This window comes from Agelaius phoeniceus, chromosome Z (assembly GCF_051311805.1).
Source record: "Agelaius phoeniceus isolate bAgePho1 chromosome Z, bAgePho1.hap1, whole genome shotgun sequence".
Taxonomy (NCBI): Eukaryota; Metazoa; Chordata; class Aves; order Passeriformes; family Icteridae; genus Agelaius; species Agelaius phoeniceus.
Genome location: NC_135303.1, coordinates 95,826,287 through 95,852,636, shown reverse-complemented (window position 1 = coordinate 95,852,636; position 26,350 = coordinate 95,826,287). Strand labels below are relative to the sequence as shown.

The following is a 26,350-nucleotide window of genomic DNA, read 5'->3' as shown; positions in this document are numbered from 1 at the left end:
ATTGTCAGAAGAGCATTAATAAACTGTTAAACAATCTGTAATTTATTACAGCTCTGTAATTTGTTTTCATACAGGCAGATCCAAGCCAGCATAAATTCAGATAAGGAAGCACATATTATGTTGCCTTGCACACTACACTCTGTTACAGATGAGAGTATTTTATGTAGGTCAGGCACTGCTTCCCTGGAGCCAGAGAAAAAGCCATAAGGAAATCAGAGCAGTGTCAGGCCTTATTTCAGTGATCCAGCATACTCCAAAATTTCAATTATGCAGAGATTGTGTCTCTCTGGCCTTGTCTACCAACATACCAACATCAACTCCTCCAAGGCTAAGTGCTGCAGCCCAGACAGGAGACATCTCATGATGCAAACCCAGAGACAACTCCTTGCACTCATGAGGAAACAATAATGTTTTGTCAGTTGGAAAAAGAACAGAAAAACCAAAGTGATGGTAATTTTCAACTCATTGCAACACTGAGCTGCAAAATAAGTTTTTGGGAGCAGAAGGCAGCTCTCTGGCCCTTACAGTGAGAAGAACAATGTTATTAAAAGAAGCAGTCTTGCATTTCTCTCTCCCTTTCCTTGAAAAAGTGAAAGAGGGAGAGAGAAAGCTGAAAGAGGGTCTGTGCTTCACTCTGGCTGAAAAACCTCTTTATCTCTAACAGGCGGAAGAAAAAGAATTTCAAGAAGCCAGAAATAAAAATGAGTATTTTGTGTTCTATCTTGCTGTCTCAGGAGATAATTATCTATTCTTACAGTAAGTTCCCCTTTTTTTGCTATTGTACAACGGTATGCTGATATTCTGGCAGCTAAAAGGCTCAAAACACAATGTTACCTCTCCCTTACCTTTCCTAGCAGGGCTCACAATTTATTTTTATAACACACCACCCCATTTTTCACTACCATTATCTACCTAGGAATTCCAACCTTATCAAAAACCTGAGAGATTCTCAAAGAGAACAGAAAGGTGTTAAACTGTGAAGAGATACAGAAAGAAGTACTCAAATCACACACAATACTGCATTATAGTAAACAGGTGAAGAGTGTACAATGGAAAAAGAAAATATATGCACTCACAATATATTCACATTATGAATACCTTAATTCCCTTCTGTCTGGAAGGCAGCATAAATGCCCCTATATTCTACTTTGCTCCACAGTGATTTTGCTAATTTAAATAAACCAAGTAATCTAGAAAGGTTTTTCTCATCACACCTGTGAGAAACTGTTCTTACTGAGTCTGGGACCACAGGTAAGCAGGGAAATTTAGCTATCAACTCTGCAAAACTCTGTTGAAAGAACAATCCCAAATTCTACACATCTACCCTTGTCCCAGATTAAGTTCTGTAAAGAGAGCTATTGCTCTTTTTTCCCTCCTCTCTCCTCAAATAAATGTACATGTCTGCAGAGCTGTGGATCTCCTTTCCATGCCATCATCCATGGTTTGGACTGCTTTCCCCCTCTGCAATAAGAAGTAAGCTATATTTTAAATGTAAGCCACCAGTATGGGCTAATTGTTTGCCTTCCTTACCCTGATTCCAAGCTCCACATTCTCTCCTCCATATACTTCCATGCCTTCATCCAGCAATCCAATCTCTTGGAAGTATTCTCTGTCCACTATGAAGCATCCAAGCAGTGCAGGACTTCTGGAAGAATAAATCATCAGCAACCAAAATTAGCAGATAAATTATGAAGAATTTTATTTTTCAGGCACAGATTGTATTTATCATTGCTAGGTAAAATGATGCAGCAAAACAGATTCTTAAGAAAGTATTTCTCAAAGAGCTTTATTGAGCCTTGCCTTCTGACATTCCTAATTCTAAAGTGAAATGAGCACCATTGAAGGAAATTAGAGTCAAATTATTGGACATAAATATTCACCAGAGCAGTAAGGATTTCAGTGCTAGTAGTGTGAGATCCAGGTGCCCCAGTTTTGTTTCTGGGGCACCAGCCAGTGTAGCCTCTGTCCTTGCTAAGTCCTCAAGGCTCTTGCCTGTGACAATTGCAAATCATGTGCAGTTCTGTGTGTTTAGCCAGAAGCCAGGTTCAGCTAGAGCTAAAAACTTGTGTCTGTAAGCTTACCTAAAGAAAGAGATTATTTCTTGAATAGGACCATCCAGATACATTTTTTTAATACAGAATCAAGCAAAGCCTGCCTTTACCAGCATAACATTAGTCCATTATCCTGAGCCAAACCTAAACAAATCACATAGCTTTACTGGATCAGTAAACTCTACCTATGTCATGGTGGGAACCAACCAATTTTTGCTACACAGAGCCAATTTTAGTCAGGTAAGAGTTCAGCCACAGAGGGTACAATTTCACCTTATGAGTAGAGAAGGATACAGAGTCATTTAGCCTTTTCATTTTTCTCCTACCTTATAATCCACATTTGCAAGAAATAAATATGTCTTTTCAGATTATTATGCTGGCACTCTGGTAATGACAAGATATTAATTAGCAGTACAGGAGAAATCACCCTGCTTTTATGGAGAACACTCAAGCTACAGCTAGTGGACACATCTGCTTTCAAACAGATCATAGGCTGTCTTAATCACAAATTGTACAGTTCTACAGAAATCTATATATTAATGCCTCCAAGTGCTATAGTACCCGTTTTATAACAATGAAAGACCATCTTTGATGTATTTATTAATGAAGAAAATAGCAGTTAACATCAATACAAAACTTATGCTTCATTTATGATAGGTACTTTTGCCTTTGTTGTTGTTTTTAAGTGTTTCTCAGTGCACCTGCTTCCCTTTGCTATAATTCTAAAAGAATAATGGAGGCAGATAGAAACCATCCATCAAGACACATGGCTTTGTTTGTTGGTGTGCTTGTTTTAATTATCCAACACACACATGCAGCATATTGCACTGAATTAAAAAATGTGCCAGGGAAAGAGTTAGGGGACAAACCTGAAATTCATAAAGTACATGCACTGCCCAGTCCTCATGTGGAACAGAGTTTAGGGGTAAAATGGAAAAGTCATTACTTTGTGTTTCACTACTTTTAATTTTAAAAATCATAATGGTTACTCTGTATAATTAATCACAGGATCATAGAATGGCTTGGGCTGGAAAGGACTTGAAAGATCATCTCATTCCAAACCCCAGCCATGAGCAGGTACATCTTCAAACAGATGAGGTTGCTCAGAGCCCCACATTCAGCCTGGCTTTGAACACCTCCATGAATGGACATCCATAACCTCCCTGGCAACCTGTTCCAGTGCCTCACCACACTCACAGAGAGAATTTCATCTCAATACCTAACATAACCCTGCCTTCTGTCAGTTTAGAGCTGTTCCCTCTTGCCCTATCACTACCTACTTCTGTCCCTTACCAGTTTTCTTGGAATCACCATTTAGGTACTGGAAGGTGCTGTAAACCTCCCTGGAGCCTTTTCTTCTCCAGGCTGGACAACCCAAACTCTCTCAACCTGTCTTCACAGGAACATTTTTATAGTGTCAACAGAGTTCATTAACAGCAATAACTATTTCTAATGCTGTGGAAATTAACCCCTTTTCACGTTTGTCTTTGGCAAACCTGTTAATTTTTATCTCCTGCTTTCCAATTCTAGGTTCTGTTCATAGGTCAGTGCAGTTCAGAGGGTGTTAAACTGACAGAACCTGAGAAAAGTGCCTGCCTGCCAAGATAGCTGCTGGATGAAAAACAGCTGCCAGTGCTGTTTGAGGTTCTGCTTTCAGGAGGTAAGAACAGCATTCACACTTCCTTTCTGCAGGGAGCTGGAGCACAGGTACCAGCGCCCTCCTTGGAATGAATGTGTGTCTACAAGCAAGGCCTGTACTCTCAGCAGAGCTGCTCAGTGGGTTCAGAGGGTACTACTCCCCTCCCTGAGACAAAGGGATTGTTCTGTACCAGTCTGACAACACTCTGGACATGGGAACAAAGTGCAGACCCAGACTGTCCCAAAGCAAGGACCCAATGCAGCCTTTGCTCACAGTGTCACTGACCAGACATTAACTCCTGGGACACAGCACAGCTGTGCACCTATGTGACAACACTATAAAGAACACAGCTGTCAGGTCAGCTCTGCTTATGCAATGTAACTGCAAAGAAAATTCCATTTCTGGCCCGTAAGCACTAAATCAGCAGGCAAGACATTTGGAGAACAGAGTGCTGCAGAGCAGCCCTGCCTACCATTCCACTTGGGCAGGAAACCTGTTTAAAAAGATCTACTGAAAACAAAAGTTTCCTTTAAAAACATCTACTGAAAACAGGAGTTTTCTTGATGACTGTGTAGGCATCAAGGACATTTAAGTATTTGAAGTTTACAGTCAGTAAAACCTATCACACAGCTGAGCCCACTTGCCCCCTGTCACACCCAGGAGAGCTTTTAGACACTGTAATTTAGTTATTTATTACCTTATTGGAGCAGTTGTGTTCTCCAGTTTCCACCAGGACTTAGGAGGGTTCAGATACCTGCACCACAGCTCCCAGTCAAAGCCTTGTGCTGAGAGGGGATACTCCTCTATTTCAAAATTATCATACTTAATGTTATCGAATGATGGAGAAATTACTCTTTTTCTGTTTTCTTTTATCCTGGTGAGCACTGGTTCAGCCCTAAAAAAAAAAGAAATACACTGTTAAGATTACACCACTGCAAGCATAGCACTGATGGAAATCATGGAGTAGTTTGGTTTGGAAGGAGCCCTTAAAGAGTATTTAGTCCACCACCAAATAAACAATATAGCAGCTAATGCTGTATTTTTCAGAAGGAGCAAAGTCTAAAGCTGTTACCCATTCAGAGCCCTTTCTGCCCCAAAATAATAGACTGCAACATATTCTCTAGGAGGCTCTGTTGTTAACCTTGATTTGAGCTGGTGGATGGAAGAAATGAGTATCTGCATATCATAGAGCATTTATACCCTTGCTACCCAGTAATGATAACTTCAGGCTTGCAACACTATCAAGGACATCAGGAGCAGAGTTAATAATAGATCTATCCTAGAGACAGAAGCTCTTGCCTTTTTACCTCACTTTTACTTAAGGAGCAAGGGAGATATTAAATCCAGACTGAACACGGTAAAACACATTATTTTAGTTATGTTTACTTTTGCAGAGTGGCCAAAATAACCAAAAAAACGCTTCTTTGTTTACACTGCAGAATGTAAAAGAAACATAATCTTTTTTAATGAAAAGAAGATACATTCACCCTCATGGGCAAAGGGCTACATTACTGGAGGAGATTTTTAATGTGCAGTTTTCTAATATGATTTAACTACCTTGTAATTAGACCAGCAGATTACTCAAACCATGAAAATGTATCTAGATCATCTTACACAGCACAAACACATTTTTCCTGCTTGTGTCCATGATTATGTCTGAATTTTCATTAAAAAGCTCAAAATTCTAACTCACCCTCTAAATGCCAGTCAGTAATTTACCACCAGTGCTTGGCAAAGGTCCCTGGGTGAGAGAATGGAAGGGGCACACACCAACCCACGTTGAATTCCACGTGGGCATCGAAGAGAGCGACGACCGGCGCTGTGGCTGCTCTCCAGCCGCTGACTCGGGAGCGGCTCAGCCCCTCCTGCCTGCTGTGCCGGACAGCCTTGATGAAACCTGGCTTGTGGGCATTCACCTCATCAACATACTGCTGCAGCTTCTCCTTGAGCTCCTCTGTAGAAGGGCAAGAATTGGGCGTCAGCAAGAGATGCCAGCTCGACAAGGTGTAAAAATCCGCGCTTTGTGTCGTAGATGAGCGATCCCCATCCGGGGAATGATGTGCTCTGACTCCATGATTCCAGAAGGCTGAACAAATCCTTTATTAAGCTTTATTAAGCTGTACTATATTACACTAATACCATATTAAAACTACACTAAAGAGATACCAAATACTACTAAAGAAAAACACATGACTCTCTGCAGACAGTCACAACACAGCTTTGACCCAATTGGCCAATCAGTCCAAACAACCCTCGCTGGTGTCCAGCTCACAAATCACTTCTGGCAAACCATCTCCATGACACATTCCACATGTTCCAAACAGGAGCAGCAAGTAGAGATAAGAATTGTTTTCTCTTCTTCTCTGAGGTTTCTCACTGCCTTCCCCAGGAAAAGTCCTGGGAGAGAGAATTAAATCTCTCTTTGTTCAGAGAATGCGAATACCACACTTTCAGTAAAACAGGAGCAGCCTTCACACGGCTGCTCAGAACTCTCAAATAGTCAGTCTAAAAGGAGGCAAACAAAAAGGAGAAGGACCATGAATTATTTAGCAATAAAAAAATTTCAGATATAACTATTTAGCCTACATGACTGCCATCAGAATCCTGGCACTGTTTAACAGTAACAAGCCACAAAATGAAGTGTCATAGCTACATAAGAGTATATTATTTTACTGTAACAAAAAACAAGGCACCTGTCTTCTATTTCCAGGAAAAGAAATAAAAAGCCTAAGTATTTTCCATGAATATTCTCTACCAATATTGCAAGAAAAAAAAGAGAACTAAGAGTAAAAGGCATTATTTTTCTCTTTCCATTTTTCTTTCTCAACTTTGACAACTGGTTTCTGTCTTGACTAAAAAGTTCAACAACTTTGGCTCTTAGAACAAAGACAAGTAAAAGCTCTAGAGAAGAATCATTCCTAATTAAAGTATAATAACTCTTAGATCAACAGCTATTATCTCTCTGGTTTAAAGACCACTGCATGAGAAAACACAATATGTGGAGTATAAATATTGTGTTCACAATGATTATTAACTGAAAGCAATGTTCACTTCATTCTTTATTAGCATTCCTATGTTCTATTTACATTATGGTATCGCTCAGAATTCCCTTTGGGACAATAAAGTCCCTTTATTCTGGATCTCTCCACAAATCCAGCAATGTCTTTGCTCTGATGCAGAATAATGCTCCTGTGGCTATTATGCTGTACTGGGCATTATCAAACCTGCATTAAAGCTCAATGCTGACTGTGAAAACCCTAGCAAGCCATTTACCTTCTCCTGAGGAACGGGTTCCCCAGGGAAGCAGTCACAGCACCAAACCTGCCCGAGTGCAGGAAGCATTTGGACAACCTCAGATACATTCTCAAGTGAACTTTGGGGTGTCCTGCCATTGAGCCCCAGGCAGTTTGAGAATCTGAGAAATCAGCCTTTCACGCTGGGAGCTGCTCACCTCCAACAGATCTGGACAAGCAGCATGCTGGAATGGGTAATGGCACAGAAAATTAAAAGCAAGCACACTTTGTGAGCCATATTAAATGTTCATCCTTGGAAAGGAGGGGGGTGTGTGCTCTCTTGAGCTGACAGAACAACAGAGCTCATCAATTGCAAGTTCATCCTAAAGTTCATCCCTGCTGTTTGTGCAGACTCTTGGACATCCACCAGGTGTGATGCAGCTGTTTCTCAGGCCTTGCAGGACTCTGCATGCCATGTACCTTTGAATCAGTGAACTCTGCATGAACCGAGAATATCACAGAAAAATCCTGATTCTTACAGGTTTTCAGACAAACAAGAATTAAAAAGAAACAGTCTGCTGATCATGTCCCTCACAACATTTAAACTGCAGCAATATTTTAGGAATTGACTGGATATATTCCCAAAATTTTCAACATTACATTGCCAATAACTATTCAATTTGTTTGTCTGTGACTGCATCACCTGGAATAAACACTTACATAGCATAGAGCACTCTTCTGTTTTGGATTTGACTTGCTGCTTATTGATCAACACACTTTTTCTCCTTTATCAAGTAAAAAAACCCACATTAATTTCCTTCACGCTTGTGCCAAACTCCATGTTCTTACTGCTCACCCCCGAACACACAGAGATTTGTAGCAAGCACAGAACTATCAAACCAACCACTAGCTAACAGCACATTAAATTGAAAAGAAGACATTTATGTTACTGTAATTCCATGCACCTAAAAATAGCACAAACCCGTTCTCTATTCCCAAAATGCAGCACTGCAGAGGATGACTATCAAAACGTGAAGATTAAAGCTTTGTTCTTGGTCTAAGTGGCTGCTCACAGCTCTGCAATACCAGAGGCTTTATTTGCCACAACAATGCAGCATCACCACGGAGGACAGAACTGTGAAAGGAAAGCAGGCTCTAATGGAGGACTCGGAAATCAGGAGCCTGGACAGAGTCATTGCTCCATCAGTCACTGCATTTCAGTAAGTGGGCTACTCTTACTCCTGCCTTACGCATTTCCTAACGTGGACTGACTTTAGAAGCTTGAGTAAACACAAAATCTATTTCATAGCTGTTGTAGTGCATTTCTATACTTTGTAATACTTTGAAGTAGTTTTGTTTTGTATCCCCATATTTTTCCCAAATCGTTTATCCCAAACTGTACCCCCCTCCTTCTCCCTGTGTTATCCCTCTCCCGGGATGAGATCATCCCCAAACCCCCACCCTGGCTCTCTGTCAATCACTCAGCCTCCCATCCCCTCCATGCAGAAGTTTCGGTCCAAGTCGTCCAGTGATCAGCCAGAGGCCAGGGGTCAGCCCCCCGAGCCTTGCCCCATACGCTGTCCTGTATGTCTATGGCCCAGCATCCATCCCTTAGGGTCACTTAATGGTTGGTAAAATGTTATCTACTTTCAGTTTCCACCTCCCTTTAAACGTGACCTTGGCACATCTCCCTGGGGCTTGGCAGGAGCCCCCTGAAGTGCAGGAGCTCCTTTGGGATCCTAATAAAACCTTGGATTAACCCCTGCTAAGAGTCGGCCCTTTATCATCTACCGATGTCTCTGGTGTCTCTTGTGCTGCACAGGGGCCCAGCCCAGGTGCCCTCAGCACCCTCGGGGCACACACAGAGAGTGTCTCCCCCCAGCCCAGGTGCCCTCAGCACCCTCGGAGCACAGACAGTGTCTCCCCGCTCTCGGCCGTGTCGGGGCTCCCAACCCCGGTGTCTGCCGACTCGGGACTGGCCCAGGGTCCCTGAGAGGCTCGCAGAGAAACAGAGACAACTTAGGAGCTCCAGACATCTTGTGTCCATCTACAAATCCCATCTAGAGTCCAACTACACCCCACATTACAAACTCCCAGGGACTTCTCCTACTGCACCAGGCTACGCAGGAGGGCAGAGCAGCTCCAGCACAAATGTGTGTGCTGACACCCGTGACACGGGACAGACAGGACACCACAAACAATGGAGACACAACACAGACAGAAATCTCTTGGCAAAAGGGATAACTGCGAGCACCGAGAGCATGCCAAATGAGACGACCGAGGTGAGACTGATGGCAAGCTGACGTGGCTCAGAAAACACTGAAGGAACAAGATGCTAACTGAATGATTTATTCCATAAACTGAAGAGATGGATGCCCGAGAATCCTACAGTCAGAAGCCTCTACCTGTCCTCACATTGTTTCAAGCTCTAATCTGCCATAATGGATCCTGGCAGGGCATAGCTGTCCGTACAGCTCAGAACAAGACCTGAAAAGACATCTGACCAGATGCTTCCAAAGAGAGATGCAATTCTGATACATGTCTGAGCTCCCCAGGCAAAGGTTGTAGGGCATGGATGCCGGGCCAAGAAATGCAGAGATCACAGAGGATAAGAACAATGCCAAGGTTTCTGACAGGCCCCTCAAAGGCCTAAGGTAAGAGACATGAGATACCCAAACAACAGATAATGCACAATAGACAAGGGACATGATACACACTGGGACCGCTCTGCCCTGCGCACCTCAGCACTGGGATCAAAAGTGAGACTTTGCTTTTATGGGGCCTAAGGGGCCACTTCATGGACACCCCCCCACCTCCAAAGTGGACTCAAAAACCCATCCCAGTATTTCCCAAACCAGCACCCTGCTTTCATCCCCTCTGTGGGTCGTAGCCCTCTACTTATCTCTCAGACATCTGGGGATGCCGGTCTGTGTCAGGTGCAAAGGAAGGCTGCCTCGACATCTGGGAAGGTCCTGCTGGCACTCTTGTTAAACAACTTCCTGTTGTTTCTTCGTCTGCTCCAATAAAGAAAACAAAATATCAATGCATAACCTCAGCAGCACATTGGCCAAAACCCAACAATTCTGCCACTCACTCTTTTCCCAAGAATGCCCGGCTCCTGGGGCCGCACGCTTCAGCCGCACTCGGAGGCTGACGCCATCGTCGTGGGGCACGCCTGGGCTAAGAGGAGACGAGGGGATGTGGCGCTGCTGAAACCTGAGCGGAGCCTCGCTCCTCCTCCCTACCTCCCTGACTCACCGCAACTCCTCGGCCATTGCTGAAGGCTGCCCTGGTGACACCTTTAAACAGAAAAGGCAGAGGCTTCATCGCCGAGTCCCGGGATTCTTCCCTAGGGCTCGGGAGAGCGGCAAACCCAGCGCGTCGGCCGGTTGGTGACTGGGGCTTGGCCTACTCCGAGTGGATTGCCTGAAGCGCAGAAACAGGAACAGATGCTTAGAGCTGCACCGCAAAGTGAGACTGGAGCAATAACAACTGCTCCTGTACGCTACTCAATGCTCACCTTGCCCATCTCACCTTGCCTGCTGATGTCCAGCTTTACTTCCTAAAAAGAAAAAGAACAGAGCTGTAACAGAGTCACACTTGACACTCTCCCTGCAGAGACAAACGGTGACTGACCTGCTCGGGGGAACCTCCTCACTCGGGATGGGTGGATGGATTTTGCCCTGGATTTTATCCTTCTGCATCTGAAAGAAAGCGAGGACAAACGTCAAAGGGCTGCAAGATATCTTCACAGCTCCAAACATCTTCTGTCTATCTAGGAATATCATCTAGAGTCCGGCCACACCCCACAAACTGCGTGTCCCTGAGCCTTGTCCTGTTGCAGCAGCCTCTGCGGCAGGGCAGAGCAGCTCCGGCACAAACATGTGCAGACACCCGTGACACAGAACGTGACCAACGGGGGGACGTTAAACACGACACATTATGCTTGTGGTGAGGGCCTCGAGGGGAAAAGGCAAAAGGGACCCCAAAGACACAGTAGGTAACACGGTACACCCGACAACACGACGTGGACCGGAACTGCTCTGCCCTGCCCGCCTGCACGCTGCCATCAAATGTGGAGTCTCTCCCTTTAGCTGTCCTAAGAGGCCCCTTGGAGAAGATTGCTTTTCCCTCTGCTAATTTTTCAATCTGTCCCAGGAACTCCCAACCCGCTGCTCTCCCTTCTCCAGGCCGTGACCCAGACTTATCTTTTGGATGATCGGCGATGTGAATCCACGTTGCACCTGAAATGAGTCTGCCTCGGAGGGCCCTGCGATCACCTGTTAGCCTCTCGGTCAGCTACAATAAAGAAAACCAAAACCAAAGTATGAGTTCAGAGTTATGTGGGCCAAATCCCAGCAAGTCAGCTACTGGCCCTCTCCTGAGTGTGCCTGGCTCCTTCAGGCTCCACCTTCATCCTGATTCCAAGGCTGTGGGCATTATTATGAGTGACACCTGGGTTAGAGAAAAGCAAAGTTCAATGGCATTCCTGTGAGTGCAGTGGACCTTGTGTGAGGAAGACATGGGAATGCCTCTGCTGTGCTTCTGAAAAGCCCTGTGTGGGGGGGCCCTCAAATAAACACCCTTTCTCACCCTGCTGCCTGCAAGGAAATGTCCGTACATACACACTCTTACAAATGTACCTACGGTTTTGGGGTTTTTTTCTTCTGAAGCTCCAAGAATGATTTCCCGTCTTGAGTCATTCAGAAGAAACGGCCCCTGTGACTCAGGTCAGAAGGGTGGCCTGCGTTTTTGATCACGACAGCTTTTGGGTTTACCCTGTGAGCAGGAGCAGCCAGAGCTGAGGCTCAGCAGAGGCTGACCCCGGCCAGCCCCTTCCTCCCTTCCCCGTGTCACAAGGACTTCCAGGCAGAAGGATGCAAAGCAGGTTTGTGTCTTTTCTCTTCAGTGCCAATAGGTAAAAGATGTAGGCTTTGAAATAACTAATGACCCTCTCTTGGAACTCTCCCAAGGACAGTTTGAAAGCAAAGACAGAAGATTGCTGCTAAATCCATATGGGATAAGGATGAGAGCAGCAAGGAGGGCAGGTGAGTCCCCCCCCCAAGGGTGCACCCAGAGCCCCGGGCAGGGACGGAGTCACTGGCTGCTCTCTGGGGACGAGACCCTCCCTGCAGGTGACACCGGCTTGTCCTCTCCCTGTGGCACAGGGACCTCCAGGCTCTAGGACCAGCCTCATTTTGTCAGCATCCAGGTGCTGTGCTAGAGCCAGAGGGGTCAAGGCTTTCCAGAACCATAGGATCCTTGCGGTTGGAAAAGCCTTCTAAGGACATCCAGCCCAGCTGCTGCCCCCCAAATCAGGTCTCTAAACACCACATCTTGACATCCTTGACATGTCTCCAGGCATGGGGACTTCCCTGGGCAGCCTGCTCCTATGCCTGACCACCCTTTCAGTGAAGAAATTTTCCCTCCAATCCAATCTAAGCCCTCCCTGCTGCAAGTTGAGGCCATTTCCTCTTGCCGTGTCACTTCTTACCTGGGAGATCTCAGTGCTTCAACCTTACCTGCTCCTTCCCTAGGCGGTCTCTGGCTTGGCTGGAGGAGAGGAGAAACACTCCCACCACAGGAATGGCAGCTCAGGAGGTCCCACACCAAGGCCAGGGGGAGCAGCCGTCCTCGCCAGAGCTCGCACGTCCCTTCTCAGAGATTGGCTCTGCTTTTCCTCCTTCAAGTTGTTCCCAAAGCTGCTGGAAGAACTGAAGGCTCCTTTGGCCTTCCATTGCTCTGCTTGTCCCGAGAAAGAGCTTTGAGTGTTGTTACCCCTCCAGAAAGGAAGGGCCTTTCTGTCTCACACGCTCAGTGACACAAGGCTACGCAGCCTCTGCTCCAGGTGGGAAGGGCTTCCTTCCTCCTCTGGCACCTGGCTGGCACAGGGCACAGGTTGCTCAGAGGTCCTGGGGCTGCCCCATCGCTGCAAGTGCTCAAGGCCCCTCGGTGCTCTGCGATGAGGCTCTGAGCAAGCTGCTCGATGGAAGCACGTCCCTGCCCACGGCGGCAGCAGCCTTGGAATGAGGTGATCTTTAGAGCCCCTTGCAACCTGAATTCTTCCATGATTCTGTGAACTGAAAAAAGCAGGGAAAGAAATCTGTAAAGGTCACTAAATGCATCCAAGCACATCCCCATGGATCCAATCCTCAGCAGCCCATCCAAGGCAAGGTCAGAGCTCTCTGCCCACCGAGGACACGGCAAGCAGCACGGACCTTTCTCCCACTCTCCAGCACGGACCTGCGAAGCCAGAGAGAAGTTTACAGACACCGGAGGGCGGCGGGACGGGACGGGGCGGGAGGGGGCGGGCGGTCTTACCTTGCAAAGATGGCGGCACAAAGGGGGGGCAGCGCCGCCGCCCCGCCGGGATTTTCCGGCCCGCCGTCGCTTCCGCCGCCTGGAGAGGCGCGTGCGCGGGCTCGGGGGGGGGGGTGCAGCCCCGTTCCGATGGCGTTCGCCCGCCCCCGCTCGCTGCCCCCGGCCCGCGGAGCGCTGCGACCGCGCCTCCGCCGCCCGCCGAAAGCGGCCCCGCCGGGCCGCCCCCCCCCCCGGCCATTTTTCTCAGCCATCGTGTCCCTTTTGCACTCCTGAACGTCTTTCACCCCTCCCGGCCATTTACCGAGCCCGCCCCGCCCGCCCCTCGCTCCCGCCCGCCCCTCGCTCCCGCCCCTCGCCCTTGCCTCGCTCGGCAGCCGCGTCCTTGCCCCGCCCCCGGCAGCCAGCGGCGAGGGGCAGGGCGCTGGCTCGGGGGGCTGCAGTACCGCGCTCTGGCCACAGGGCGGCAGACTCCCGGGTCCGCGATTTTCCCGCGCTTTTGGCCGCCATTTTGAGAAGGTCAAACAAACTCCTCGACATTGGCGACGCGCCGCTCCCATGATGGCGGCCGAGAAAGGTCTCCCCCCCTTCCCCCCCCAGCCGAGAGAGGCGGTTACTCACATGCCGGTCAGAAACCCGCCAAAATACGCCCGCCCGCAGCGCCGCTGACCCTACAGCCCGTGCCGGGTACACCTGAAACGCAAGAGAATATCCCGCCGGGACCGCGCCGGCGTTCCGTGCAGGCAGTCCTGATACACACACCGCGGGCCTCCGGTTGCCCGCCCTTTTGGCCGCCATTTTGAGACGGTCAAACAAACTCCGCCACGCGCCACGCCCAAGAGGGCTGCCTGGCGGCGGCGGGCTGCAGTACCGCGCTCTGCCCACAAGGCGGCAGCACTGCCGCCCACCCCAGCGGGGGGCGCCGCGCGCCTTGGGCCTGCGGGCGGCCAAGGCGGCAAAAAAGAACAGGGGCCATCCCCCCCAAAAACTCCTCTAAAAATAAATGCCAAAAACCTGCCTCTTACCCAACAAGAACCAAATAAGCCCCCTTTCTTTCAAACCTTCTTTAAATAAATTTTATAGTTCTAGTTTTCCTAGTTCTATTCACACACATATTTAGACCGGACAGTGATGTGTTACGTCATTTATACAATCTATTATGTCTATTCCTATTATCTGTATTTATTCATATTTTGTGGTTTTATCCATATCAGTATATATTGATTGTAAATTTCTATACTTCGATTTACATTTCTATCATACTTTTATTATTCCAAAAATAATCCCATCTCTAACCAAACAAATACCAAAAAACCCTTCTTTTAAACTATATTGAAATAGTGTTATATTTAGAGCTTGCATAATTATATTCACATTTATAGTCACAGTTTATACTGATGCATTCTATTCATAATTACATATCACATATATATCATTCACATCATATAGATAAATTATTATTTTTATTATGTACCATATCTACTGCTACAACTTCTTTTTTCTAATATTTTCAATTTTTATATCCATCTTGATGTATTCATGAGATATTTTTACAATTAGATTTCTACCTTTCTATTATTTGTATTTGTAGTTTTTATAATAAAACCCCTGCTTTTGCCAAACAAAAAACAAAACCATCCTTTCTTTTAAACTACTTTTAATAATATTGTTGTATTTATATTTACCATACCTATAATTTTTTAGATATTATATCATAGTGATGGACTATATTTAGAGCTATTTTATAGCTACTTGCTATAATATATCATCATAAGATACATACAGTATCACTTGTATTACGTGTTGTATGGATTTATGTCACTTTATATTTACAATCCTTTAATAATTTTATATATATATCTGCAAAGATTCGAAACACATTTCTACATTTAAAATTTCGTTTGAGTTGTGTTTATATTTATCATCTCTATTGATATATCTATAAACATACACAATACTCTATTAAAAACTACAATATCTTATTGGAATACACCATGACTTATGTTAACTGTTAAATTTTAAATAGAGATCGAATAGATCAAAATAAAAGTTTATTCCCATTTCTACACATCTACTCGTTTTGTTTAAAGATAGCTATCCTTAGAATTTTACATTTAAAATCCAATTCCTAAATGCAATGACAAAACAAACAGCAGCGAATTCCCACCAATGTCTTCCAAAACCATCAAGATACCTCCACCAGCCAAACAACTGCCAGCGAAAAAAACACACAACACTCTTTTCACTAACAGTTCTCATCACATCAGAAAAATGGAACCAAACGAAAAGAAAACCCTTGAGAAACCCACGCAACAAATCACAAAAACCTCTAAAAGAACCCAAACCAACTCACTCAACTCCAATCAGTGCCACTGACCCTGAACGTTAGTTTAAAAACTAACCGAAATTCTACATCTACACTAACTCAAAGAATAAGCAATACTCTGTCAAAAGAACTTTAGAAAGCGAACTAATGAACGAAATAGAAAAAAAAAAAAAAAAACCTCAGCCAGTAAAATATAAGAAAATACCTACCCAAATAAAAAAACTACTTAAAAAGTCCCACCATATAAACACCCACGTTCCCAAAAATAAAACTGATCAATAACCACCAAATACGTCAAAGGACAACAAGAAACGAAAAAAAAAGAAAAAAGAAAAAAAAAAAAAAGAAAATAATTTGTAAAACAAAAGTCCCCCAAACCAAAGCAACTTTAATTTACGTCAAAAAAATTATTCCCAACTGAAGAATAAACGCATAGAACCTCATTCGATCAAAATAAAAATACCACCCAGAAATAAACACAAAGCCGAAAGAGAAACGTAACCATTGACAAGATCTCCCAAATGATCCGTAACAATAAAACGTACACTACAATCAAACAAACCAAAGAAATAAAAGCCCTGGAAGACGAGAAACACAAACGCAATTAGAGAGATTTTAAAAACCCCGCTGCTATTAACGACACGACGCCACCTCGAACCCACCGAAACAAACGCTACACGCCCACGCTAATAAAAGCCACCGCGACAGAATTAAAATCCGAGCCGCTGCTTCACGCAACGACCCGTAGAAACCATTGCACGCCTTTAAAAACAGAATAGCCCGGCAAAAAAAATATCCCACTACAGAACTCGATTCAAACCAAACCTTTATCGTCACCACCCGAAGAACCGAGAACCGTACCGGTCAGGAAGAACGCCATAGCCCTTAGCGCACACCCGCTGCGACCAGAACAAACCCGTGCGATGCATCCCTACAAAGCCACCTCCGAAACACGACACCCACGAACTTGCGGCAGCCCAACCCCGCGCTGCCGGCCCCGGACGGAGCGCGGCTCCCGGCGGCAAAGCGGCTCCTCCGGCGGCTGCTCCGGCGCGCAGGGGCGGCGCCGCCCCGGAGAGCCCCCCACCCCCGCCCGCTCCCCCTGCCCGGGGGGCCCCGGCGGCGCCCGAGCCCCGCGCCCGGAGCGGACAGAGCGGCCGGCACCGGCCGGGCCGGCGCAGCAGCGCCCGCGCCGCCTCTGCCGCCCTTGGCCGGCCCGGCGCCAGCTGCCCTCGGCTCCGCACGGCGGCTCGCACCGGCAAAGCGGCTCCGCCGCTGCCGCGCCAAATTCCCCGTGCGCCTCGGCACCCGCCCGGCCCGGGCCGGCAGCGCTCCCGAGCGGCAACGCTCCGGCCCGGGCCGCGGCCACAAGAAGCGCCCTCAAATGCAGCGGCACAGCCCGACTGCAGCCCTGCAAACGCCGCCAGAGCTGCGGCTTCCCGCAACTCAACCCCGAAACTGACGCCGCGGGCGGCGCTCACCTCGCTTCAACAAGGGCAAAGAAATGGCTTCTCCCCTTCAAGTTCATCCCCTAGGAGCGCAGAAAAGAAGGGGCTTTCCTCCAATGAAATCCTTCAAGCCATGTGCAAAGGGGGATTTTGACCTCCATTCAAACCCTTGCAAAGGAGGGACACCAGCGCTGTCCCCTCCATTTAAACCTTAGGATGATGAAAATGGGCTGGCTACCTTCAAATCAAAGCCATCCGATGACAACAATACTTTGCCCATTCCCGTTCAAATGGAACGCAGGGATTCCCTGTCACCCCTGGGATACCCCTAACAGCCGGGAAAAGGCAGCTTTTCCTTCAACCGACATCCTTGGAACCGCAAGCGAAAGCGGATCCCCCCCAGTTCCAACACAGACAATATTAGGAGAGTAGCTGCTTGCCTCTCCTTCATTTCTTTTGTCTTCACAAGCTCCCTTTTTGTTCCTGGGGAACCGGGGAGGGGGGACTGCCAAGATCCAATTGAAAAGGGAAAGGACCAAAGTCCCCGCTCCAAATCCACACGCGCTCACCCGTTCGGCTGCTGCTTCCCGGCACAAAGATTCGTCCCTCGGCACCTCCTTGAAGCGATGCTCCGCGGATCCAAGCGCGTATCCAGGTGTTCGCCCAGACGCTGCCAGAAGCTCTCGCAGTCCTTCCATGAGACAGCCCCGGGAGCCCCCCATGAACCCCTCTACTCAGCAGCTCCATGCAAAAGGCAGCTGAGGCGAAGCCTCCCCCTAAAACAGCCTCTCCCCCCCGGCAGGAGCCGGCCCCTCATCATCCTCACAGCTCACACCTGGCGCTGCTCCGAGCCCCCCATCATCCTCACAGCTCACACCTGGCGCTGATGCCACTCTCCAACAGCGCCTCTCCCCGTCCAGCACACAGCCCGCTTCTCACAGACACAGAGCCAACAGAAATCTGCTCCGGGTGCTGGCTTTTCTTAGTCCGTCTGCTTCCACAATTCAGACACGGACGTGCGCTGATGGCACTGAGGGAAAGCTTTCCAGTGCACAAAACTGTCATTCTGGTAGCACGCTTTGAGACGCCTGCAGAAAAAGCAGAATCAGCGCCGCCTCCTAAGAGCCCTGCTGAGGAACCCCGCCCTCCTTGGGACACCCAATGCAGCAGAGCTCGAAAAACGAGGGCAAAAGTCAAGCTTGGAGTGGAAAAGGACAATATAAATACAGCAGCCTTTCAAGAAAGCCTTCACACAGTAATAGTGGGACCCGGTCCCATTTCTTCTTTCCTTGCTCTCTGGAATGACATCAATACGAAGTAAAAAACCCACACGAAACACAAGGCAGAGCTGGGATTTGACACGTCTTCCTTTTGGCTCTCGGGATGACAAGCGCCTCTTCCGGGACTGCGACACGCTTTGGGCGCTGGCAGAGAACGGAGGCAAAAGGTGCCAGAGAGCCCTTTCTATCGCCTTCAGCCCCTGCAGCTGTTCTGAGGGTTCCAGGGCACAGCTCGGTCCGCTCCTAGATCAAAACCTCACGGCAATATCTTCAGAACTACTACGCATCTCCAGTCGGAACCTTCTACATTCCTGTAAACAAATGAGTGCATAGAGAGGGTTTCTCCCCAGCTGAGTTTAGAGACCAATTCCTATTCTTTAGCAATACCTAGAAAACCGAATGCCTTGCCAGGTTTTAGCATCCTACACCCATTCACCCCTCCCTGTGCATTTGGTGGCAGCTTTGGGTCCCTCTGGGGGACGGCACCCAGCGTGACCCCCGCCCCTCGCCCGCCCCCCACCTGCTCCTGCACCGCCGTGGGGCTCCCTCTCCTGGGCACCTTGGGCTGCCCCCAACGGCATCAGAGCCCCGAGCCTTCACCCCGCCTTTCCCTGACCCCCAAAGAAGGCTCCGAACGAATCCGACTGCCCCGGACAGCAGCGCAGCGCTTCCCCCAAGCCCTTCCCACACGTGCATGGCCCCAGCAAGGGATTCTGCTGCAACAAGAAAGGGGGGGCAGCCCCCAGAAGGCTTGAGGTTCCTGCCCAGCCTCGCTGTCACGGGCCAGGGGCAGCGAGAGAGGGAGCGGCACAGACGGCGGCGACGGCCCGGCACGGAGCGGGGGCCGCTCTCAGCGCGATGCCGGCAAAGCCGCAGCTCCGGCGCTGTCGGCCGCGCTGCTTGAGCGGCACGGGGGGATCCGCCGAGAGCCTCCGGCCCCGCGCGGGGACTCCCGCAAGGGCCCAGGGGCGCCGGGCTCCGGCCCTCGGGGCTTTATTCTCCGGCAGCCCGAGCCCCGCGGCTGCGGGGCAAAGAAGGAAAGGGGGCACGGGAAGAGAGGAGCGAGAGCAGGGCACGACAAAGGGCGGCGAGGGAGCTCGGGCTGTGCAGGAAAGCGGCACGGGAAGGGAAAGCCCGGGACGAGGGTACACGGAGGCTGGGCACAGGAAGGAGACAGGGGGAACAGAAGGGAGTAGCGGGCTAGGGCCAGGACAGGAAGGAGCCGGCTTTGCGGGGGGAGAGGGAATGGGGGAAAGGGAGCGAGAGAAGGCGAAGACGGGGAGAAGGAAGGAGGGCTAGAGAGAGGGACAGGCGGGGAAGCCTCCCAGAGCCCCGGCTGCACCCCGAGCCCGGCCCGGCGCCTCGCCCTGCCCGGGATGCTGCGGCGCTCGGCGGAGCTCGGCTCGCTCCGGAGACGCTCGGCTCCGGTCGGCTCTTGGCGCCTCAACTCGGCTCTTGGAGCCTGCATTCGCCTCTTCGGCCGAGCTCGCCTCGCTTCGGCCCAACTCCCAGCCGCTCTGTGCCTTCGGCGCGCCTCGGCTCCGCTCGCCTCGCCTCGGCTCCCCGACGGCGGGCGGGCAAGCGCCGCCGCCTCCCGTTCAGCTCGCCCGGCTCGGGGCTCTCCCGCTGCCGCGTCCCGCGGGCGGCCCGGCCACGGCGCGGACACGACCGGGAGCGCGGGCTCGGGCAGGAGCTCATTAGGCTGGGAGCGCACTGGCGCTAAGCAGCGCGCACGAGAGCAGCAGGCTCGCTTCGCCTGAGCTCGGCTCGCTTCGCTTCAGGCAGCCTCGGAAGCCTCGCCTCGGTTCGCTCGAGGCCGTCAGGGTCGGCCGCTCTCGCCTTGCTTCGGCCGAGCTCGTGCGATTCCCCCGAAGGCGGCGGCGTTCGGTTGTGGTTTTAGAAATATCCTCCTCTATCGATTGGATCTCTCTACAGTTAGATTTATATTTCTAGAATACTTCTATTAATCCAAATAAAAACCCCATCTCTAACCCCATCTCAAATAAATACAAGAAAACACCTTCTTTTAAACGGTATCGAAATATTTTTATACTTTGTATAGTTATACTCACATTTATATTTATCGTTTCTTTTGATGCAATCTATTAATAATTATCTATAATATCTATAAAATTCTAGACATGTATTTAAAGTATTATCTATATTATGTATCATATCTACTGCTGCAACTGATTTTTTCTTCTAGCTTTAAACTTTATCTGTATGTATTTATGATATCTTTCTAGACTTAGATTTCTACCTTCATATTCTTTGTATTTATCATTTTTATCATCAAAACCCTGCCTATTGACAAGTAAAAAAAAAACGCTTTCTTTAACGATCTAAAAAATATTTTTATATTTATAATTTTCCTATTTCTATTTATAATTTGCTCTCTAGTACGTGATAACATACCTGCTCCTGCACCGCAGTGGGGCTCCCTCTCCTGGGCACCTCGGGGTGCCCCCAGTGGCATCAGAGCCCCGAGTCTTTACCCCCCCCCCTTTTCCTCTAGTTAGAAACTACACTGGAACTTTTTTCTGGAAACAAAGACATGACCTAAATCCTCTCCCCATGTCCTAGACAGATAGATGTTCAGTTCTTAGTTGACTGGGCAGCAGTTTCTTCAATAGAATGATAAACAATATGGAAACGTTTTAGCTACAAGCAAATAGGCAAATCGGAACAAGGTCCTGGTGGCCAGCCACTGCAGTTCTTTTGAAGCAACTTTTTAAACAATCAAATACTGATACCACAAAAAATAAAGCAAAAAGCTGACTACTGGCTAAGAAAGAAGGAAAAATTAACTTTTGACGACAACAACAACATTCCAAGGACACAGGCTTTTTTCCAATCTCAGACCTTATTACTACTACCTCTCTTGGGAATTCTCATTGTGGATCCCAAAAGGAATAAATCCCTCAGCGTGTCCTAAAGCACCAAGGAGCTACCTACAAGTGAAGGTGGCTACTTTCAGTGCAGACACAGCTGATGACACAGCAGTAGCACAGTTCTGTGCTGCACAGGGATAGTACTGTCTCCTCTTCTCCAGCAGCTGACTCTCTCCTGCCATGGCTTCTGTAAATGCATCAGAGCACGACCTTAACCACAAACAGGCAAGAAAACACCATCAGAAGTCTTTCATTAAGCAGTACAAGAAGGGTTCCAAGCAGAGACCAACAGAATTTCAAGGAAGCAGTATGCAATTAAACCACCTCAGACTCGTTCAAGTATCCGGCAAAATGGAACCATTCAGAAATGACAAAGAAAACCCCCCCAAGTATTTATACAGGAGTCCTTAATGTCAGAAAGGGGATGACAGGTTATGTTCAGATAAGATGAATGTTTATTTGGATCTATAAATAAACTTCTCTCGTGGTCCTTTGCCAAAAAATAGAACCTACAAGTGAACACCTACACCTGCCTCAAGAGACCTAACGAGCCCCTGGCAGCCACCGGCATCAAAGCGCAGTGGATGTTTCTAATCCAGGCTAAGGAGAACAATATCACCTTTTGTTCTCTCCAGTTTGTTTCCTCTGCAGTCACATTTGCTCCTTATGATTTTTACAGTCTCTGTATCTTCTCGGGCAGCGCTGAGTCTGACGACCGGGATACGAGAGTCCTTCCCTGCCCTACGGAGAGAACCAGGAAAAAAAGTTAAAAAAAGAACAGGGCAGTTTGAAGTTAATACCTCCGACGAGAAGCAGCACCCGACAAACAGAGCAACGGTGAACAAAGCGTGACACCTCCCTGGGGACAGAAGACTTACAAACTCTCCGGGATTTACAATTCCAGTAACCAAGCCCTTCAGCACAGCAGCCAAGTGTCCCATTAGGTGGTGCTGCACCAAAGCACGATCCGAGAGGTTCCGAAGAGTGAAATGCACGTTATTGTCCAAAGACGTAAAATCTTGCAAAATAACAAAACTACAATAGATCTAAACTACAGGGCAAGAGTACCAGTGTTAGCTTGAGGAGCTGGAACCATCCAGGTGAGCAACTGCTAACTGGATCCTCAACAGAGTTTGAGGAACCCTTCAGGATACAGAAGGGTTTTCCCCAGCAATGTCACAGGCCGAGTTTTGATAGAAGTACACTTGCCAGATGCTCAGAAACGTCACCCATCCTCCTCCGGGTGTCCTGAGAGAGCTGCGAATGGCTCTCACGTGGTTTGAGCTGGTTCTGTAAGGGCTCAGGCTGAATTTCACCAGATGCAACCAAACTGGGCAACACCCAGTGGGACAGAAGGAACCCAAAGCTTGTTTTACCCAAAGCTTGGGTAAGCAGAGCTCCAGCAAATACCGAGGAAACGGACAGAACGGGGTAACAAATAATAAACATACCTTTTTTTTTTTTTTTTTTTTTTTTTTTTTTTCAGATGAGCAAAACAATTAAGGAGAAGGTGAAAACCTCACCATGACTGAACATTTCATCACCTGTAAGCTGACCATCCTTAGCATAGAGGACTCCAAATTTAAAATTCACCAATCCCTGGAAAATAAAACCAAATATTATTTGGTGAACAGTCAAACAGAAGACATAAAAATTTGGTTCCTCTAATCTTTGCCTACATCCTACACGTTAGAACATACATTTTATACCATCTCCTACTACACAATAATTCACCTTTAAACTTTGATAGTATAGCATAAAATCATTAACTTAGACGGGTGATCAATTATTATTAAGTTGGTGCTTCAAGTTATTTTTGCTGTCAGGTTCCAAAAAACATGACTTCTTTTTACTGTAACGAGCAATTGATTTAGAACTCATCAAAAGCCCATCCAAATACAAAGCCGTATTCACCGGACGGGTCTGTGAGCAAGAAGTAGTTAGGCTTGTACTCACCTCTTGCCCTTCAAGAACCAATAAATCCTGTCAACAGAAACAGCATCTTTAGCCCCCTCCTATTAAAGATTCTACAAGGATGATGGTTTTATTGGTGTTTAGAAGTTTGGATTTGAAATGGCCAGCTCAATGGATAAAGAGACAGTTTAAGTAGTATTAGATTATTATTATTATTCTTATTAGCTACTGGAAGAAACAAACCAGTAGGATCTATACTTAATTACTTCTATTTCCAGGAAATCATAAAGAAAAAGAACCAAACCAAAAAAAGTCACTTCCTACCTTTTGTATCTCAGGATGAAAAATGTCTCTTGGGCTCTTCTCCAGTTTCTCCAGACTCCTGGCACTGAAATGCAAATGAACGAGTGCTTTATAGGAGGGCAAGTGCACATTCCAACCCCGAACCCCCAACCGATGGCAGTTACAGCGCTTACAAAATGAATCCTTCCCAGAGCCTCTGGGAAATGGAACGGTTTGTGCAACTGCCATTTCTTCCCCAAAATACTAACTCCCAACACTTCCTAAACTGAGTTTGCATTTTAAAAACAGAAATTAGGGAGACTCAGGGTGGAGATCAGGTTGAAATTGATTTCCTTCTAAAGCACAGGGCTCTGTTCCATCACCCTTCACTTGGGCTCCACACGGAATCATGGGGAGCATTTTAGGAGGGCTCAAGAACCAATTCTATTTCTCTCTTTTTTCTAGTGCTCTCTCTTCCTAAATAATTCAAGGCAAGTCAAATGAAAAAGGACAAGTTCAGCAGCAAATTCACACTTTTCCCCTTTGTCTGCTCAAGAACAGCCTTTAAAACCACTTCTTGCTGCCTTCAACGGTTAAGACTTGCAAAACAGTTTCGCAAGTTTGATAGGTTTATCATAAAAACCACAGAACGCAAGCTCTGAATGACAGGAAAAGGTACACAGGCAAATATCTCAGCTGATGGTGGCTTATTTGCAAACACAGACCTTAACGGAGATTGCACGGAGAATGTTTCAGTGGGACTCTAAGGGAAAAATATTTTCTGAGTACCCTGTAAACAAGAAAAGCTAGGATATATTACAGGACATACCCACGTGTTCAGCATATTCAAATAGGATTATCAATAAAAACATTTAAGAAGGAAGAAAACCAAGGTAATTTTACTCAGCTATATTTACTGCCGATTTAGAGGGAAAAAAAAAAAAAAGTGAACCAGAAACGCCTACAGTAGAACTTTAAACCAATTGCTTGGATAAAAGCAGCTCATGGAACATGAAGTAGAAAAAAAGCGAAACCAGTATCAGACCTGCCTATTTTCTTACCATTGCACAAGAAAATCCGACAAGCGGTAGAAAGTCACTGCCTAAAACCGATCCTAGGATGTAACCGAGAACAATGGAGGCATTTGCTAATCTAAACGGAAACCTTTTCCGGACCCTAGTGTCAAATCACACGTTTTGTCTCTCAGCAGCTCGAGGCTGGAGAGCATTTCCCCTGGGGGTCGGGAGGGCAGGGGCACAAGGGGCTGAGTTTGCCGATCGCACCTGTGCCATCAGAAGGATCCTGCCCGGCGCTCCTTGCGCTCGCCATTCTCCGGGCCATCGCTGTGTTTTACTGCTCAGCGATGCCGCTCCATCTGTTTGCGTGGAAGGAAGAGCCACGAGCACTGAGGCACTCAGCAGCCGTGTCATGCCAGCGATGTCGAGCGCTCTCTGCTCGCAAGGCTGAGCCCGCCGCGGAGCCGCCTCCGCAGCCGCTCGTCCGCCCCCGCCCGCAGCAGCGGCAGCGGCCCGAGGGAGACGGCTGCAGCTCGGCGGCTCCCGCGCCTCCGCCAGCCCGAGGGCAGCCGCCGCACAGTGACCGCGGCAGCGCCCGGCGCCGCTCGCCCGGGGCGGCTCCTGCAGCTCCCGGCCCGCGGCAGCAAAGCACCGCCTGGCGCTCCGCCATCGGCGGGCGGCAGCGCGCCCCGCCCGAGCTCAGCCCCCGCCACCGGGACCTCTGAGCGAGGCCGAGGCACCGGGCGGACGCCCCTTCCGCGCCGCTCGGCTCCGTGCGGGCGGCCGGACGGAGGCTTCGCCCCTCCAGCGTCGCTGCCGCGGCTCCGTCCCGCGTGGCACAGGCGCCGGGAGCTGCCCGCTCCCCCGGCGCGCGGCCGCCTCGGCCCGCCAGCCATTCATATGGCGCGTCGGCCGTTGCGTCAGACGCCGCGCTTTACGGCCGCAGGGCCTGCCGGGAGTTGGAGTCTCGGACTGACAGCCACCGCTCCGTTCTCCGCCACCGGGAGCTGCGCTCCCGCCAGGGGATCAAACGGCTCCTTCGCTCCTGGGCGCGGAAGCACCTTAGGCAGCACCGCCCCTCCCGAATGTCCTTTCTTTTCCACTCCAACTCTTTTTTCTTTTTTTCACTCTGTTTTTCACCCCCTTTTCCACTTTCCCTCTTTCTTTTTCACTCTCACCCTTTTCCTTTTTCATTTTTTTTCTTCCTTTCTCTTCCTCCTTTTTTTTTCTTCCTTTCCTTTTTCCTTTTCTTTCTTTCGCTCTTTCTTTCTTTCTGTCTGTCTTTCTCTCTTTCTTTCTCTCGCTCTCTTCCTGTCTCTCTCTTCTTTCTTTCTGTCTGTCTTTCTCTATTTCTTTCTCTCTCTCTTTCTTTCTTTCTCTCGCTCTCTTCCTGTCTCTCTCTTTCTTTCTTTCTGTCTGTCTTTCTCTATTTCTTTCTCTCTCTCTTTCTTTCTTTTCTCTCGCTCTCTTCCTGTCTCTCTCTCTTTCTCTCTGTCTCTCTGTGTCTCTCTTTCTTTCTTTCTCTCTCTTTCTTTCTTTCTCTCTCTCTCTTTCTTTCTTTCTCTTGTCTCTCTTTCTTCTCTCTCTCTCTTTCTTTCTTTCTCTCTGTCTCTCTTCTTTCTCTCTCTCTCTTTCTTTCTTTCTCTCTGTCTCTCTTTCTTTCTCTCTCTCTCTTTCTTTCTTTCTCTCTGTCTCTCTTCTTTCTCTCTCTCTTTCTTTCTTTCTCTCTGTCTCTCTTTCTTTCTCTCTCTCTCTTTCTTTCTTTCTCTCTGTCTCTCTGTCTCTCTCTCTCTGTCTCTCTTTCTTTCTCTCTCTTTCTTCTGTCTCTCTCTCTCTGTCTCTCTTTCTTTCTTTCTCTCTGTCTCTCGTCTCTCTGTCTCTCTTTCTTTCTCTCTCTTTCTTTCTTTCTCTCTGTCTCTCTCTCTCTGTCTCTCTTTCTTTCTTTCTCTCTC

At 48.0% G+C, this 26,350-nt stretch overlaps 1 long non-coding RNA gene across 1 annotated transcript; it reads right to left on the bottom strand.

The window, feature by feature from the left end:
- Positions 1-1,548: 1,548 nt before the first annotated feature.
- On the bottom strand, positions 1,549-8,359 carry LOC143692105 (uncharacterized). The gene is made up of 3 exons (XR_013179967.1): positions 5,384-8,359; positions 4,388-4,585; positions 1,549-1,645 (listed from the first exon to the last, which is right to left on the bottom strand). It is a non-coding gene; the product is annotated as an uncharacterized LOC143692105 (long non-coding RNA).
- Between the last annotated feature and the right edge of the window lie 17,991 nt (positions 8,360-26,350).